We start from the raw sequence: 19,618 nt of genomic DNA, 5'->3' as shown, positions 1-19,618 counted from the left end.
TAATCGGATTTGCGTCGGGACTCCCAAGCCAGTTTATCCACTAAATGTTGCCTTGACACGCCTGGTTTTGAAATTTCTTACCCTAAAAATAGTATGATTTTTTTGTTGTTGTTGGAAGAATGAGTTATATCTCTCTAATTTATTATTTGATTATCTACGTTATATAAATACGGCCCCGACTGATGCTGTGCCAAGTCCAACTCCTGGGGTGTCACTGATGTTTGTACATTTTGTTAGGACTAAAAGGGTTAAAGCTCTCTTTGTATGCGCTCTCCGTCTCTGAAAGGGAAAGTCGGCTCGGCGGTGCTACAGTGGCTGTCGGCGGCGTTGGGCAGCCTGCATGTAGACACACGAGGATCCTGCCCGCGCATCTGCTCTTTATTTTGCTAAGTAAGGAGTATCTAAACATTGCTGAATCTGAAAATGGCTTTGTTGTTTTAGGCCCAGGTGGAAGGGATGTCGGACTCTTTCGCGAGCACTCGCATGCGTGCACGGCGTGCAAGCACACACACACACACACGCACGCACGCACGCACGCACGCACATGCACGCACGCACGCACGCACACACTGATTCCTACCTTCCCTCCCTGCATTCCATGCGTAACATATCACTGTCATTAGCGGGTACTTGCTTTTATTGTTTTTGTAAAGGAGTCCATTTTGATAGGATTAGCCATCGCTGGGAGCCTTGTTATACCAGACTTAGGTTTACCAAATGCAGGGGCTGTATTGTGCTGTTTTGAAAGAGCCACGGCCACCCAGGTTTCTAGGAGCTGTGTAGAGAGGATGACTTTGCAGCCAAGGCATGACGAATGCACCCCCGCCACACACACCACCACCACCACCAGCAGCACCACATCACAAGAGACCAGCAACATCCGTGAGGCAAGTGGGTAATTGATTTGGTGCTTTGTTAATAGCTCATGGCTAATTGGGCATGCCATGAGTGGAAAAGACACCGGCTAAGTATGGAATGGGTCCACACAAGTCGAAACTATCTAAGAGGGCTCAACAAACATCCTGATCATAGTAATATTATTCCCAACAAAGGGTCATGTTACGCTTTGCTTTCGCCCCGTGTGAAATGGGATTGGAGGAGGAGATCACTCCTGTGACATGGCTGCGAAGCAGCACAGCACCGACATGTCTGACCTGTGACTCCTTCATCTTCCTCCCGTGTCAGAATTGGCCTCTTGCTGCCGTCGAACGCGACCGACGGTAATGGAAACCCCCGCGTGCAGCCTCTGAGGACAGCGGAGTCAAGTCAGACCATTTTCCCACCAAATCCTATCCTGCAAGGCGGAGGAGATCGAAAGACACTCGAGTCGTCGTCGTCACGGCGTAGAGAAAAAAAAGCACGTTATAATAATCTCCCATGATTCGTCCTGCAGCGCAATGAATGCAAGGTTCCCCAAATTACAGTTATTCCACCCCATTACACTGATGCCATGGTTAGGGTTCAAATTATACCACAGTCAGCCTCTTGTTCTTTTTAAATGTTTAAATGCCGTTTTCCGTGCTGCCGTCGGCGGTCCCCTGGCATTCTACTGTAGCGCCTCATGGGGTGTCTCTAATTAGATCATAAGGCTGATCTGTTGTCCTGATTAGCATTGAATGGACTTTGATCAGCATGTACCATCAGATTACTGTGATAGCCCACCTTTTTGGATTAAGACGAGGTCCGTGCTCATTGTGCTCTCTCGCCAGGGTAGAAAGAAAGGGTTGTGGGCTGGCCCCGGGGGGATTAGGGCTGATGCCTCCTTTGTATGCGGTGAAATACCACTTTATCAGGGAGGGCTGTGTCGAGCCGCAGGGTGCAGCGCCGGGGGTAAGGGGAGAAAGCAACCCTGCGTGTCCTGCGCACGGCACAGTCTTTTAGTTTTAGTGTGTATACTCTCTCTCTCTCTCTCTCTCTCTTCCAGGCCAACCCCAGCCTCCTTTGTGGGGGTCCGTCCGTACAGGGTGCCGGTACGACGGACGGGCGACGCACCCCCAGTCCGACCTGTTTACCCAGGGAAATAATCGCTAATTTCAGAATAATCATGCCACCACCCCCTGACCAAGACTAATTAAATGGCGGCATGCCATTGAGGCGCCGCACCAGCTTTACACTGAGGCTCTGCTGTCGATGGTGTTTGGCCAGGCCGATCAGAGTGATTGATCCCCAGGGCATCGGACACATCATGGAGCGGTGTGTGTGTGTGTGTGTGTGTGTGTGTGAGCCACAGAGAGAGTCGGGAGAAGAGGGGAGAGGTAGAACCCATAATTAGCCCTGAATATTGCTCCTTACCCCTGCTGTGATGATCCAATGAGGTTTTAGGAATCGAGGAATTCCGGATTACACTCTCGATGCCATTCGGACGCGTTGTATTGCATTGTGGAGAGCGTGGGGATTGTGTGTGGAAGAAATGTGACCTGGCCTGATCCTTCATAGAAATCTAAATTTCATATGTAGAGATGAGGCTATTCACAGCCACCGAGAGCACTTGCATTTCTTAGTCGTGACGTGATGCTCCGGTGTTGTTAGCAGCTTTACAAAGAAAAAGAGCATCCCATCACCAATAAATGGGTCACTACTCTTGACATGTCTCACAGCATGGGACTTTTTTTCATGAGCCAAAACGTGCATGAATCCAGGGGGATTTAAGGACTTGATTCATTCCGGCAAATGGGCAACGCGTCATTTTATCTCCGGTTATTCTGCCAGCAAAGTTAATTCTGTCAAACTCAAAAGGAAGCTTTGAATGAGGTAGGCCTAATGGAAAATTTCAATCCATCTTTTCTCGCCGAGTAGCCTTCCCTCTGTTAGATGCAGCTTAGCGCCACAAAAGAGGCTGATGCCCGTGTTTCATGCTTTGTTTGGTGTTTTGGAGAGAAGATATATGCCTCTAGGATCGGATTATGACGAGGGAGAAAAAGTTCAGTTTGGAGGAGAAAAAAAAGAACAGATCAAAGAAAGTGATACAAGTAAATGTGAGTATGATGTTATGTGAGCTGCAGCTTGTAGCGTTTCTCTTTAATTAGCGTGCAAATTCACAACTCTTGTGAAACTCATTTTAAGTTCAGTGGCAGTTGAGAAAACGGAGATCCACCGGGCAGTTTGAGGATTCTGCGCCAATGTAAAATTATAATCTCATTGAGTTGAGTGGAATCAATTCAATCAAATCAAATACAACTTCATTTATGTAGCACTTTTTGGGGGTGATTGCAATATGCCTGCCCTCAGCAACAACAACAAAATAATACAAAGAAATAATCTATCAATGAAAGGCTAACACGAAATAATGAAAATATGAATAATGGGGCTGGCCGGTATGGAGGGAGGGTAACAATAATAGTAATTTATCCTAGTATTTTTTTCCCCCTCGCCATAATATGTCGTGAACATTTTGGCCAGCTACTTAAGCTCAGACCTTTTCATTTGGTATCTAGGAAACATATCTGTTGGCATTTCACTGCAGAGCCTCAATAGGGTGGCTGTAATTAGACCATGATGCTGATCCATTGTCCCGATTAGCACTGAATGGACTCTGATCAACATGCATTATCGGAGTACTTTAATAGCTGCTGTTTATCCTTTTTTTAGATATTTTTCAAGCACCTTTCATTGAGAACGGTGAACGTTTTCAAGACTGAAGCTTAGACAATGACACACATCTAACAAATCTGGCGTCCATATTGTTTGGTATGGATACAGATTTTTTGGAATTAAACCTTTCCAGAAGGACGGCTCCATCCATTTTAAACATGCAACACGCGCTGTTAAATAATTTCCCCAAACACATTGTTTTTGCCATAAGCATCACAACGCATGCACAACACACCAGACCACACATGCAGACAGACATTGGAAGGAGTGAGCGGCTCATATCGAGGCTCCCATCTGCTGTCGGATCAATATTTTGTGCAAGCCTCATAGCCTAGTGTGTTTACCCTAGGCATCTGTGTCTAGCATACCAACCCAGCCCCAATGTTTGAGCATGTGACTGTGTAATAATGGCAGATAGGGGGAACTAATAGCCACTGCAATATCTGTGGCCTGACCCAGTGTGCCTCTGCCTAATTGATCTATAGATTAACATCAGACACATCAGTCAGGGGTTAACCTTTTCTGTTAGCTGCACTGTCTTTGCTGTGGATTACCAGGCAATTGGCCCGACTGGGCTGACGGAGACAGACAAGAGACAGGCAATCAACTGTCTTGATTTCAATGTGCCTCGTGGGGGAGATAACAAAAGGACAAACCATAAGCGCTGTAGTCAGTCCACATTAAGTCAGTCAATCACATAGAAATAAACTTGTTTTTCTGTAAGTAGAATTTCAGTGATTATTTCATTTTCAATTCATGAATGATGTTCTGCCCAAATCTTCCATATTCAAGTATTCAATTAAATCCAGTCGACTTTATTAATCCCATTAGAACCTGCAGGACAACAACAACAACATAAACAAACAAGTACTTGTGTGCTGAACAATCTTAAACATTCTCAGTAACAAAGTAAAAAATGAATAAAAATGGAAAAAGCCTACGAAGCAATTTTATAGAAGTCTTATCGCAGAGGGAACGGACAATTTGGAGCTTAGAACTGCATTCAGCAATCCTGCAGAATAAAGCAAGCTCAAGAAAAACTCTGTCTCATGCTAATTACCTCCCTCCAGCCATCCATCTACAACAGCCTAGACTCATGCAGACACAGCCAGTCCATCCATGCCCGGCCCCTCTGCTTCCCTGGCTCTATATGTACACTTGGTCCGGCTATGTAAACTTTGACATGTGGGTGTCAATCTCTCTCATATTTACCATGGGCTTTATCGGACCATGATTAGTTTTCCGAGCAAATTTGGGAGGCAAAAAAGAACAACACACAACTAGCGGTAGCCTATGTAAGCTAACAGCACGTGCCACCGTGGTGCACTGCATATTTACATGGGTCCAGCTTGTTTTGTTAAGGCTTTCTCTGTGGGTTCATGTCAGCCGAGTGCTTGTGAGGAAACAGGGGTTTATCAACAAGCCAAGGAGGGTTGTGTACGTTCACACAGCGCTGTGTGCTGTCCGTCCCGGCCTGCGTTCGTTGTTTGTTAGCCACCCCTCCACTTGTACTGTAAATACTTAAAGTGTGGCGGATGTCGGCAGAAGGACTTTACTGTTTGTAAAAGCCACCCGACGATATCATCAGTAAGTTTGTCCACACACTCGCTCGTACAAATAGAAGAGTAGGGAAGCCCCGAGTCACTTCATAACGTGTCTCCTAAAAGACAAGACAGATGGGATTGTTTTTAATTCATTGCATTAAGCAGACAATGTGTTTTCAGGACATTGTAAGATTGAACTTGATGGGATTATATTTGTGGACACTGGTCAATGACATACGAGGGCCCTAAGTGTTTGCCTCAAACAAATGGTCCCCACTAAACGTGTACTCAAGCCAGAGTAAATTTGATTGTGGTGAATGGAGAGAGAGGAGGGGTTACTCTGGCTTTCCTGTCAACACTGGGTAAGGATTGGAAGAGAAACATTTGCTATGACACAGTCAAAGCAAAGATGATGATGCCATTCAAATGTTGGCCGACGACGTGACACAGGCTGTTTGACGTGAACCTTGAAGAGGCCTTATTGAACCGTGGGCACACTGACCTTAGCAATGTGAGCTTTCGTTAGTGCTACTTTCTTAAGGCTGTTGAGGAGTTGCATTAAGCCAATTTCATTATATCCATTAGGACTGGAGAATTGATGTCTGCAAATAAGCTACTAGTCAATTATATTACGAGTACAGTCATTTTTAAAGAAGACATTTCATCAGAATGAAATAATAGTCTATATATCACTCCTAAATCCTAAAGTCAGTTATGAATACTCCTCCCTGTGGTGAACCTAATCCAGGGTAAACTCTGTTCACACCTACGTTGTATAAAAGTTATTAATGTTGAATTTTCACTTCCTCGCTCCCATGTCGCCGGCGGCAGCTGAGTCCGCACAGTGTCCCGGAACCCGCGGGGGACCGCCAGCTCGGTCTCTGCTTAATAAACGCGGTGTGTGTGTGTGTGTGTGGGGGGGGGGGGGGGGGGGCAGCACGGCTCCCGTATTGACCACCCGGGAAGAGATTAAATGCTGGTGACATTTCCGAGGTGGAATTTGCAATTTCCACAAATATGAGAGGTGCATCCTCGAGCGCAGCATGACAGCACATAAAATCAATATAAATAACCTGAATCCCTAATACCTTGATCCCTGTTAGTGGAGGGATGAATTACAACTAAGACACTGGGAAGTGAAGACCCCCGCCGCCGGCCCCCCCTCCCAGGCTGGAGTACTGATTCCTATCGACTGTCTCCAGGCCAAACACAGACGCAATAACAATTAGGTGGTGGTGGTGGTGGTAGGTGGGCCACCACCACCACCAGCCCAATTCTCTCCCACCCACACACCACCACAGTATGTGCAAACCCAAACACACGTGCACGAACGCACGTGCACACACAGACACACACACAGGCGGTTACATACGAATGCATATACAGTACACATTAACTGTATCGGAGAGCTCCGCGGTTGCATCCACAAGCCATCTACGGTATTAAGTTTGGTTGGGGTGATTTGGGGTGTTCTTTCTACACATATTTTGTATGGAGCGAACTGTTGAGAATGAATGCAGGACACACACACACACACACACACACAAATCAATTCGAAAAACGTATCTGATATGATACACAGAGAGACAGTGGAACAGATATTAATGTTGTCTGATATGATATTCAGAGAGACAGTGGAACAGATGCCATTGATATACCAGAACAACGTAAACATTCCTGTTGTTCTGATATTAATACACGGAGCCGGTGGAACAGATATCATTGGGAGAACACATTGACCACACCCGCCGTGACTCATCACAGCGAGCAGGATTAGTTCGGGGCTTACCCCAGACTTAGCCGAGGGGATACACTGCAAAGAAAACAGCTCTGCTCTTTTATATCCTGCTGCTGCCTGTTGCAAGAGACCCAAATTGTGTCTGTGTGTGTGTGTGTGTGTGTGTGTGTGTGTGTGTGTGTGTGTGTGTGTGTGTGTGCGTGTGTGTGTGTGTGTGGGGGGGGGGGGGGGGTTCGAAGGTGTGCTGCAGCGTACAACAGTGTACCAGTGGTGGAAAAGGAACTCGCATTTTTTTACTTAAGTAAAAGTATCGATACTGCCATGCAGAAATGCTCTGTTACAAGTAAAAGTCCGGAGTTCAGAATTTGCTTGAGTAAAAGTACAAAAGTGTTGGCATCAAAATGTACGGTAAAGCACCAAAAGTAAAGTAGTTGATCTTGTAGATTGTCTGTTTTCAAATGCCCGGAATATAGATGGCGCTGAAGTGCTTAATGTATGTGTCTTGTAATAATAATCAAAATCTACAAAGTAACTAGTAACCAACGTTTTCAAATAATTGTAGTGGAGTAATAAGTACAAATACCTCAAAATGCTACTTGAAGAGGGAAGTCTGGAGCTCTCTGGTGGAGCTGTTGCCCCCACAACCCGACTGGATAAGCGGTTGAAGATGGATGGACGGATGAATGGATGGTACTTAAATACAGTACTTGAGTAAATGTACTCGGTTACTTTCCACCACTGGTGCTGCAGAGTAGAACCGTACAGTAGCTACTGGGCAGGGTATAGTATATTATAACCAGCCCACGCTGGCAACTTGACTGTTTTCCTTTTCTTGTTTTGTTTTGGGTTATTCTTTTCTTTTCTCTGGTCTTTTATTCACTAAGCCTTCACAGAAGGGCAGGTGAGGCGAGGCAGGTGGCTCCTTTACGGCTCCGAGAGCAATTGGCTCCCCTTCAAAGCGGTCGTCCGTAAATGTCACACCACTCCGAGTGTACATGAAGCGCTCATAAACAAAGGGGGGGGAAGACTCCTGCGAGGCACGCAGGCCGGAAGAGTTTCCCCTCCAGCGGCGTTAGCGCATTAGCGCTTTGTTGTCGCACCCGACCGACGGACCGACCGCGTATACGTTGCATCTCCCTCCTCAGCCACGCACCGTGTCCGTCCACATTAAGCCTCGGGTAGACTACTAGTGTTGTGTTGACACAGCAGATCTACAAGCTCACGTCGTGTCACGAATGTGACGCGTCGTGAGCTTGTATATCTGCCGTTTATACGGCATGCGACACCAACATGCAACGGACTGTTGTGTAAATCAGCCTTTAGCTGTCGTTTGCACAGGTTCGGTTTATAGCCAGCGCTCGGCAATATTTATATCTTATTGTACCAATACTGTGATATTGTGATGTATGCGACGATAGATATCATCTTGGTTTTGGGGATATGGTAAATGTTGTGATATGGTAAAAACCATATATGCTAAACCCCTTATCCCTGAACTTCTTTGCCTTTTGTACTATTTTGGAATATAGTTCAACTAGCCAATCTGCTGTACATCGACACCTTGTGAGCTTGTAGATTGGCTATTTTAACTATTCAAAAAGGTTTTTCAAAATAGTAAAAAAAATAAGTTTAGGGATAAGGGGTTTAAAGCTTGGATGAAAATAGAGCCCATAAGTCCAATAACAAAACAATGATTGAATAACAAAACCCTTTTGGACGTTGGGGACGGGGACGGGGACGGGGACGGGACAGTTCAGCCTTTTAACTGGCTTGTTAATTTCCTACAGTTTGTGCTGTTGCCTCATTACCTTTCTATGGTGGTGATAACAGCACACCTGCTCCCTCCACTTCCTGCGTGTGACCATGGCGATGCTAGCCCCTCCCACACACACACACACAAACATGCGCGCGCGCACACACACACACACACACACACACACACACACACACACACGCACTCAGTGCTCTGTGCCTTCAGGGGACAGACAGGTGGGAGTATAATCACTGATCTGGGAGGAACGTGTGAGTTCATACAGTATCCACTAGCAGTGTTATACAGCTAATAGTTTATAGCACCACCGTGCTTAAGATTAGATAAGATGAAGATAAACTTGTATTGATCCCCGTGGGGGGGGAACTTTCAGGCGTCGTAATACTAGCAGCAGCAGCAGCAACACCACCTACGTGTGAAACACAGGATAGGTATAGGCGAAGACTAGAGAGATAATTATAATTACAATTTACTACAGGCCGGTGTTCAGGCATTCAGCAGACACTCTTAATCCAGAGCGATTTACAGTAAGCAAGGTCAACACCAAGGCAATACAAGAAATGCATAGAAATATAGTCATGGGATCATATTAAGTAAACCGAGAACCGATCATCTGTCAAACAATAGAATATCAGTACATTGAGACTATAAACACTATAGAATGTTATAGATCGATAATGACCTGTCGTCTTGGCCTGCAAAAGCCTGCGAGGTCGTCGAGGCTATTAGGGCAAGTGCTACGGGCCATAAGGTGGAGTCTGAATAATGAAATACATGGGTTGAGTCTGACACTAGACATCTGCACTTGGCCTGACTGAGTTAACATAATGAATATTGTTTTCATGACCCAAGGAATCCAGAGAAAAGGTTACATTTACATTTTACGATTTATGGTTCAAGAGTTACAGGGAAAAACGTAAAGTGGGCTGTTATAGAGCCCAGTGCACTTCAAGTAAGTCCGACTGATGTCATTATTTTCCAATACATTTTTGTAATTATATTATCAACCTCCAAGTTTTGTAAATATAGCGCTTGCAGTCAAGAATGAAAAAATACTTAAATGTGAGTCTTCAATTTTTCAATTATAAGTGAATGGGGAACTAGTAAAAGTACACAGCGTTACACAACAGTACAATTTGTTAAATTGAAAAAAGGGCTTTGAGATGCCCTACATAATGGAATGATTAATGTCTGTGAGCAAATTTGTATCAACCGGGCAAGCCAGTGAGAAGCATGGGGTCTATGACATACAGACACAGACATTCCCATATTTATAAAGATTAATGTACATGTATCACCAGGAGCCATGACCACTATAGGACCACAACCGCAAAACTGTCCCCAGAAATAGTTTTGTCTTATTCTTTAGCCTAAATGTTTTACTGTACCTCCGTGCTGTCTACATTTTTGACTGATAAAGTATTCAATCAGGCAAAAGTGAATATATGCATGGGAAATAGTGCATTTATATAGCTTTTTTTTGTCCAATGTGCATGGCGGAGGAAAACCAACCTATTCTTTGGTAGCAGTTAGGGGTTCAATGTTGTTGATATTTCGACACTAACCCAGGCAGGGGGAGCCAGGGATCGAACCGGGGGAACCAGCGACTGCTCTAGTGCCACCTGAGCCACTTGAAAGTACTGTACCTGCATGACAGTACATACTGTATATCTACAGTAAGTAGAAGCTGTCACACGGTGGTGAGCTTATTTTAATTATTGGTAAGGATGCTAGCCTTCAAGAGGGTCAGTCGTGGGATTTAGTTTTTTGTATAATCCCAGTTATCATCTCCAAGATTCTGTGAACCAGGATGTGGGTAAACGGGTCGTGGTGTTCCCACGCCCTCAGTTCAATGCTTCTCGATAATATTGGAATGTTAATGTGCTTTGAAAACTCGCTCGCTGTGAGTCACCGTGACTCAGACACTAAATGATTCATAACCCCCTTTTTCATGCAGTGAAACGTGAGTTGCTTTTAAGATAGAGAAACCTTTATTTGATCTTTTTTTGATTGATTGACTGAATACTTTAACGGTTCACAGAAACAAAATCACAGAGGTACAGTTTTATACAAAGGCTGCTGAAAGGATAACCCAGAGAAAGCGCTATGGCTTCTTTCCATTATGGCCCTGATCCTCTTCTGGTGTCATCAGCCCAGCAGTTTAAGGCAAAAATACAGGACAGGTACAGTAGATAGCATCTTTTTATATATTGATAATTTATTAGTCCAAAATTGTAAACGGCACGTGGTACACAGTCAGACGTTAAGGCTGTAAAGGATAACACAAACTAATCCCTATAGGGGGACTTGTTTCCATCGTGGTCCTATGTATTCAATTCATAAACATATAGCATACAACATTTGCACAATAATACATTGTATGTCATCAACAACGGCAAAACATGTGTACAAAGGAGAAAATGGAAAGACGGAGGTGGTAAATGATACCTCCTTTTGATGGGAATTTACATTTCCCAATGGTGTTTTTTCAGGCCAAGCACACTGCACGTGCACACACACACTCACACACACACACACACACACACACACACCCACCCACACACACCCCGAGTATTTCCTGCTGTGTGTGTGTGTGCGCGCGTGCGTTCGTCGGGCCACATATTTAGGTGAAGCTGTTAGTTTTTCCAGCGTCTCTCAGAGACAGACGTGGAAGACGCAGCACTGATGGATGTGAGCAGGTAAAGCCGTGCTGTCAGGAGGCATTATGCGCCGTGTCGCTGGGCGAGGACAGTTGGAATCCCCGAACACTGATATCTTAATCTGCATCTTTCAGGACCACGACCAGCCACCTGAAGTGGACACCGGAGAGCCCAGGCTAGAGGAGGGGTCAGAGGTCAGCCCAGGTGACCTGTGACGTTTTAGATATAGCAGGTAGACTAGGTCAGCGGTTCTCAACCCCCTCCACCCACCGCCCCCCCTTCTTACATCGGACAAAAGCTGAGACCAACCGCCCACACGTGCACGCGCGCACACACACACACACACACACACACACACACACACACACACACACACACACACACACACACACCTGTTTTTCAGACATGTTTACTACTTAAGCCCTATATCGTTGCTGTCGCTGGTAGAAACCTCTTTTCCCCATATTTTTTATTTATTTTTTGTGTTTCTTCGTAGATTAAAGCCCTACATTATATCAAACTACAGCGTCCCACAAGAGCATCAAAAGTATCAAATGAGCTTGTAGATCTGCTATTTTTTTTTTAAGTTGATTCATGGAAAGTAACAGTTTTGGACATATGAGGTTTCTACCCGTCGGAGACGATATACTTCTCGTACGACAAGCGGCGGAAATAGCCAATCTACAAGCTCGCGAGCGTGCTACAATTTAGAAAAAAGTTTTCTTTGAGACTAAGTTGGATTACTATCACATTGGACTGGTTATGATTTTGTGCAAAAATTGTGTGCTACTTAAAAACAGACAAGCCCCCGCATGCATGTGATCGTTGGCACCCCCTTCCTAAAAGGAGGCCCAGGGTAGCGTCTTGTCCCCCCCCCCTCCAAACACTGGCCTATAGTGGGTGAAACAAACAAGTCTGGACTCACTCTCCACTCCCTGCTGGCCAACGCCCTTTTAACCCCCCCATCGGAAGGTGCAGGAGGATCCTTTTTCCTTTTTTTTTAAAGCTTTGGCACCAGTTGAATCAGCCAGCCACCATCATCATTACACACTGAGAGGCTGGTGCGCCGCTCCGCACCGCACCGTAATGTGTGTGCAGAGTTACTCCATCTGTTTGGAAGGTCCTCAGCAGAAGTGTGTCAACTGTTGACACTCCCCGTTTAATATTGTTTGAATTTTTCATCAAGATCCCGAGCCCTTGCTACAACAAGAGCCCTCTTTTATTTTCCCCCCGCCGGCTTGTTTGTACATTCTTTGTGTGTGTTTGTGCGTGTGCGCGTGTGTTTAAACACACACACACGTGTGCACTGCACAAGTACATATAAACAGACCGAATGGTCTTTGATTGAGCATACAAAACGGACTCTCGTCTATTCTGTGTGCGTAAGCAGTCTCTTTGCCTTGAGGTTTCAAAACGGTGCAAATTGGTTAATGTTGGGTCTTATTGTCCATATAGTGGCTGTCTGGTGGGGCTGTTCAGGAGGTCTGTGGTAGTCTAGGTTCTGAACCTTTTCAGGCCGTGACCCCCTCAGAAATAATCATATTTGAACTCCACTCTGACAATCACTTGTACTTGTAGGAGTTGAGGCATTACATTTAGTTTGTTTATCGGTTCCACAGATAAATATATTATTATATTATATTATTAGACAATTTGGCCAATGTATGACCAGTTCTTATTGTATAGTTTGTCGATTGCAATGGTCGTTTTTCCATCCGTTTTTTACGTTTAAAAAGATCTTAAATTGGGGCCTCCCACAAATCATGTGGGGACCCCCTGGGGGTCCGGACCCACGGGTTTAGAACCACTAGTCTAGTGGAGGTCTGTGGTGGTCTAGTGGAGGTCTGTGGTGGTCTAGTGGAGGTCTGTGGTGGTCTAGTGGAGGTCTGTGGTGGTCTAGTGGAGGTCTGTGGTGGTCTAGTGGAGGTCTGTGGTGGTCTAGTGGAGGTCTGTGGTGGTCTAGTGGAGGTCTGTGGTGGTCTAGTGGAGGTCTGTGGTGGTCTAGTGGAGGTCTGTGGTGGTCTAGTGGAGGTCTGTGGTGGTCTAGTGGAGGTCTGTGGTGGTCTAGTGGAGGTCTGTGGTGGTTTCGTACCTTTCATGTCGAGACCCAAATGAGTGATTAGACGTTTCCCCCGGGACCCAAACTATAGTGAAAATAGCAGATCTACAATCTGACAATGGGTTGCTTTGCGCCGCGCTGTGAGCCTGTAGATCAGCTATTTTTACTACTACTACTTAATTCTTATATATATTTTTTTAAATTTATGTATTCATTTCTTTGTAGATTTGTTTGTTTATTTCTTTGTTGTTTTGCTTCAACAAACAACAATTTGGGATGGGAAAAACCTTTTGAAATATGTATTTTTACTTGTTGTGACTCATAAGAAATTGGTCTGTGACCTACTGTATTGTCCAGTTCTGGTGGAATCTGTTGGTGGTCTGGTAGTTAGTCTATAGGTCTGCTGTTAGTCTATAGTAGTCTGCCGTTAGTCTAATGGAGGTCTGCTAGTAGTCTGTGTAGGTCAATGGAGGCTTGTTGTAGTCTCCTGGAGGTATGTTGTAGGTCTAATGGTGGTCTGGTGGAGGTCTGTGGCGGTCTGGTGGCCTTGTCTCTACAGCCCTCTCCGAGGGCACCTTTTGTGCAGGGGACCCTGACGCAGCCTTGAATGCAGGTCACTGCAGGTTACTGACAAAGCTCTGTGAAAGGGGGGGTGTTTTTGTGTGCACGTCTGAAAGGGGGGGGGGGGGTGAGGGGGGGGTGATGCGCACGGTTAAAAATAGCCTCCCCTCCTGTCAATACAGCGCCATTAAAAACAGCTGGGCCGGGCCGCTGCCTCCATTCAGCCACGTGAAAGTTGATTCTCCCTTTGTTGCCGCTATCTTGTCGCAACTCCCCCTTTACTGCCGCCCTTTGTTGGCTGCTTTGTGCGAGCGCCATCACGGAGGCAGAGTCGGCCTCATAAAAAGAGTTCATTTTGGATTCACTGGCCTGCGATGAACACTGAGAACTTTCCTGTTTTGTGTCTTCATCCATAAATCGACGCTCACTCACCGGGCGCTGTCACTCCGTCTGAAAAGATTCTTTATTGGACATTTCCTCTTTCTGCTCTCGGACACATGTCGGGGATGCGCCCCGCGCTAATCTAAATGATTTGTACACTAATCTAAGTGATGTGATGAAGGTGACCAAACCACACTAGACTAAATGACTTGATGGTAGGTATAGCCACACTAAACTAAATGACTGATATAACCGTACTAATCTAAATGATTTGAGACTGTCAGAATATCTGCAATTTGGTTGTAGGTAGTTTAGAGACAGAGGGTTTAAAGGTTCAATTACCCAATTGGGTGAAATGCCTATAGCAACTTCTCGCAGTGTTTGTCGACAAAGTTTCGACATGAAGTAATAGAATAGAGTGGATGATGTTTAATGAATGTCGGAGATCGATAGATAACGCGTTCTATGATGTCTATAATGTATTACATTCTTCTAACACTGTATGATTATAGATATAACAATAATCATAACGCATTATGAAGCAAACAAAAGTCCACGCGCTAAAACCCACTTTAACCCTTTAAGACGAGGAAAGCATCTGTGTCATTTTAGATCTTAGCTTTGTCGCTATTCAAAAATAGCACATATACAGGCTCATCACCTCATGCTCTTGATCATGATCTTGCTATATATTTTTTTTAATCGTGAATATGTGTGGTACAGTATAATTTTAACCCATTCTGACCTGAGATCAGATTCTAAAAATGTCTTCTACATCCTGACAGTTTTCTGAAAAAGCTATGTTTCTATGTCAGTCGTTCTTCGATTTTTCAAAAATAGCAGACCTACACGCTTGTAGATCTGCTATTTTTCAATAGCTAAAGCTTTTAGCGGTCCCTGGAACAAAATATCTTGAAGAGGGAGGGTCTGCGCCTGCGGGAAAATGCACATCATGTCGGTGGTCCTTGACCTGGAAAGGTTTGAGCACCCCTGATAGCAACGTATAGGCTTTTCAGAAAACGGTTAAACATTTGTAGAACGGGGCCTCCGCTCTGCTATAGGCTCTCAGACAGGGACCACAGCATGCAGCATCATGAAGGATCAAAGCTGAAGCTCACAGACAGACCCATCTTAAAAAAAACCTTTATCAAGCCAGAATGACTGATCTGTCTCTGCACAGCACAGTGATGACTCTTGACGATGACTCTATAATGCATGAATGCATTACATCTGGCGTACGACTCTGAACAATTAATACTGATAATTGCTTTATATAATTGCTTTGTATTTGTCACTGCACACTTTATGCATCTTTTTAAGTGTCATCATTCATAATCACTGGTCTTTTGACCAGGATCATGGCATATTCTAGTTTCCATATACTGTACATTATAATAATTCATAATGCATTAGAATCACCATAATGCATTATAGTGATTGTAACAATATTTATGCAAGCCCGCCTATATAACTCCAGCAGCGTCATGTCAATGCCACGTTACTAAACTTAAAGCACCCCATTGGCCATTACTAGTGACTTATAATCACTTTACAATGCATCATAAGTATGTTATGTTATGTGCACAACACTGCAGAGCTCAAGAACCTGATGTTGGATAGGAAATCGGGGCGGGCAGCGATCCAGGAATCCCGAGTTGGTGTTTGCTAGACCTCACTCTCGCGGCAACTATAAGAACTAAGTATGTTTATAATGCATTATAGCCATGCGCTTCATAGAAAGTCTTGCACTAAAGTACACTGCATTTGTTTTCCCACCGGGGAAATGTCTGCTAATGGCAAATACATACAACCGCGGCGCTTGCCACGAACGTGATGCCGTGAGTGACAGACACGGTCGTTTGACCAAAGTAAACGAGGCTTTCTGTTTTGGGTTGTAATAAGTCCATGAATCGCATCACATTCTCTTCCTCTTTCTACCGAGGGCAGTGGATTAATATTAATCCACGTCGATCTGTCAAGGTGGGCCGCGACGACGATCTTGAGAACCCGTGAAAGTGTTTTCACAGCGCTGTCATAGTTATGACACATGGAAGCCTGTATCGGCTCCTCTCTGAGCCCGCAGGTCAAAGCAAACACACGCCGGCTGCGATCCCACCCACGGTGCAGCCCAGCCGAGCCGTCGATGGATGCACTGACTCAGCTCTGGGCGTTGGAAGGGGGTTGGTTTGGTGCAGGGGGGGTTCTCGACCCTTTTTCTTTTTTAAGTCATTTTGACCTGAGATCAGATTTCTAAAAATGTCTGTTTGAAAATGACAGTTTTCTGAAAAAGCTATGTTTCCATGTGAGTTGTTCTTCGATTTTTCGAAAATAGCAGACCTACAAGCGCGCTATGAGCTTGTAGATCTGCTGTTTTTCAATAGCTAAAGCATAGCATAATGCATAACACCAAAAGGGGATCCCGCCCAAAGTTAGTTAAGCTCTGGACCACTAGCATTATTTCGAACCATTCTTAAAGGTATATGGTAAGGGATATGTTTTGGTTAAAACAAAAGGTTTTATGTTAAAAGGTCAAATCTGATAGCGTGCGAGTGTTTGTTCAATAGCGGGTCTCCCTGTCTCTCCAGCAGAAAAATACATTTTCAGGTAGGTGGCAAGATTTCAGCCATTCAGGAGAAAGTAGCCATTTATCAGCTTAATATTTATAGTGTTCCAGTTCCAATTTTGTCTGCTCATTTATTTGTGTCGCCCCTTACAATTCCACTTGTTTAATCTGTATCCGGACTGAGTTCTCTATCCTGATTGGATATAATTGGTATCCTGAAAATCCATTTTCTGTTTAAGCTGGATTGACATGGAGGCTTCTGTTACTGAACAAACACTCTACTCTATAGCAATGAGTACTATCACAATATAGAGCTTTTTAACATTTTTAACACATACCTACCTTTTAAGGACCACCCACCTCTCCAGAACAATATACATTTAGTATAAGAAGGCATTCATTTCTATTAAATATTTGTAATGAATATTTTACATTAATGATCTTAAAAGCGGGATTCGGTGTCGCACATCAAAAACATCCACTCTACAAGCTCACAATAGACCTTGAGGAAATGCCATCTTGAGAGAGTTTTCTCTTTCGCTATTGCTTTCAATGGGGTAACATCACGTTCTCTTTCTGGATATGTCGCAGACACTGCGCATGACAAAGTATCAAGGCCTTAACAGTCATATATTAGTGTGGGGGGAAAAGCTTGAAATAAAATGATATTTCTTTTACATTTGACGACATTTTCACATGGAGCACGTCACGTGTTATTATTATTGGACTACTGGTTGATAACAGTGGGTTAATGGATGGTGAGCAGGGTGTCACAACTCTGTTCTGTCACATCATGTTCTGTCCACACGTCCCAGACTCTTATCCCTTCTGGCTCCAAAACTATGGAATGAACTTCCCATTGCAATCGGAACTGCACAGACTCACTCCCAATCTTCCACCGTAGTCTGAAAACCCACCTCTTCAGATTCTAACTCAGCCCGTAGCTCTTGCCGTAGCACTTAGCACTAGCCCGAACAAGCAAAACTTATGTAATTGAGATTGCATTTTATGTAGACATAGCACTCCATAGTGCCTCCATAGTGCCCGGGGCATCGCGAGACACGGCCAAAGCATTTCCGGGGGTCCCCAGCCAAAAACGTTGAGAACCCCTGCCATAGTGTATACTCATCTCGTTGTACAGATATTGTTAGACGGATGTTAGGTTCTTAGCTTGCTTGTGATTCTTGATGGCTATTTCTATGCATTTGATTGAGCGTCGAGCGTCTGATAAATACCAAAATTGTAATTGTAAATTGTAATCCTGTGACACCTTCAGGAAGAACAGGAGGACAGAGAGAGAGAGACGAGAGGACAGAAAGAGAGGGAGAGAGAGTGGAGATGAGAGGAGGAGAGAAACAGAGAGAGGTAGAGGTCGAGGACGGAAGGGGTAAAGAGAATGAACAAGGCTGGTGTAAAATGACAGGCCTGTTGTCTCTCTCTCTCATCTCTCCTATCTTCTTAATCTCTCTCTTCTACCCTCTCTCTCTATCTCTCTCTTAAATCCCTCCATCCCTTGGGTCTTCTCACTTCGTTGAAGACTGGTGCCAAAAGAACACAAGAGTGAGCATGCACCCTCAGTTTGACACGCACGCACGCACGCGCACATGCACACACACACACACACACACACACACGCATACACACACACACACACACACACACACAGAAAACAAAAATGCGCGGACAGACAGACACACACAATCAGGAAAATCTTCCTACCGCCTTCTCCTCTTATCAGTATTGTCATCTCTCTATCACCCCAAAGCCTTGCCCACCAATTGTCTCTGTCTGTCCAGGAAACCATCCCCTGAGGAAAAATGTATATATATATCTTTGTCTATATATTGTTTTTTTAAACCATACCTCCACACCCCTCGTTTCCACACCCCTCTCCCCCTCGTTCTCTCTCTTAAAATCTCCCCCCCCCCCCCCCTCACATCTCCGCACCCCTCTCTCTCTCCCCCACACACGCCTCCCTCCATCCATTCTTTTGTTCCGTTTCTCTTTGGCTGCTTTGGTCCATAACTCTGCTGCTGAAGGAAGGGATTGACTCCAGTCTATTAATACAACAGGTGAGCCAGCCCAGCTGCTACCTGTGTGCGCGTGCGCGTGCGCGTGTGTGTGTGCATACACATTAGACACACATACACACGCATGCTACAACAGCTGCTGGCTGCATGGGGCACACATGCCCACAAATGCATGTAGGCCATAGGCCTGTCGCAGTTATTACATAATTGCCTAATCGTACTGTTTCGAGATGATCTCAATTATTGTTTGCATAATCGTCCTGACCATGTTGAAACATTTTCAGATTTTTTCAAAAATAATGGAATTAGCCAATCAACAAGCTCAAAGCGCATCACACATTTTGAGCTATAATAGAGGGGTGAAGTGAATGGGAAATCGAGTGGCAAAGTGACTTAGCAAAGTGAGTTTAATGTCGTTTAACGTAGTTTAATGCAATCAGATTTCTGTTTGGATGTATGGGGCTGTCAAGGCCAGAAAAGTAGTTTTTTGCCACTCAGTAGGCATTCCCGCATAACTTCCAGGTATGATGATGATGTCACGCGCATAACCTCTATTGAGTATGAAGTTATTAAATGGTTATTTGTCATATGTGCCCTGTGGACCTTTTGTTTACGAAGCCTAAAGCCAGTACAATGTCATAATCGTGACAGACATAGCCCTACATGTATCAAGGTGCATAATATGCTCTCCTATTCACAATTACACTAGAGAGTTTTAGA

The sequence above is a fragment of the Protomyctophum parallelum genome (genome assembly GCF_964188405.1).
Source record: "Protomyctophum parallelum genome assembly, chromosome: 20".
In the NCBI taxonomy this organism is placed as follows: Eukaryota; Metazoa; Chordata; class Actinopteri; order Myctophiformes; family Myctophidae; genus Protomyctophum; species Protomyctophum parallelum.
This window is presented reverse-complemented; position numbering follows the sequence as displayed.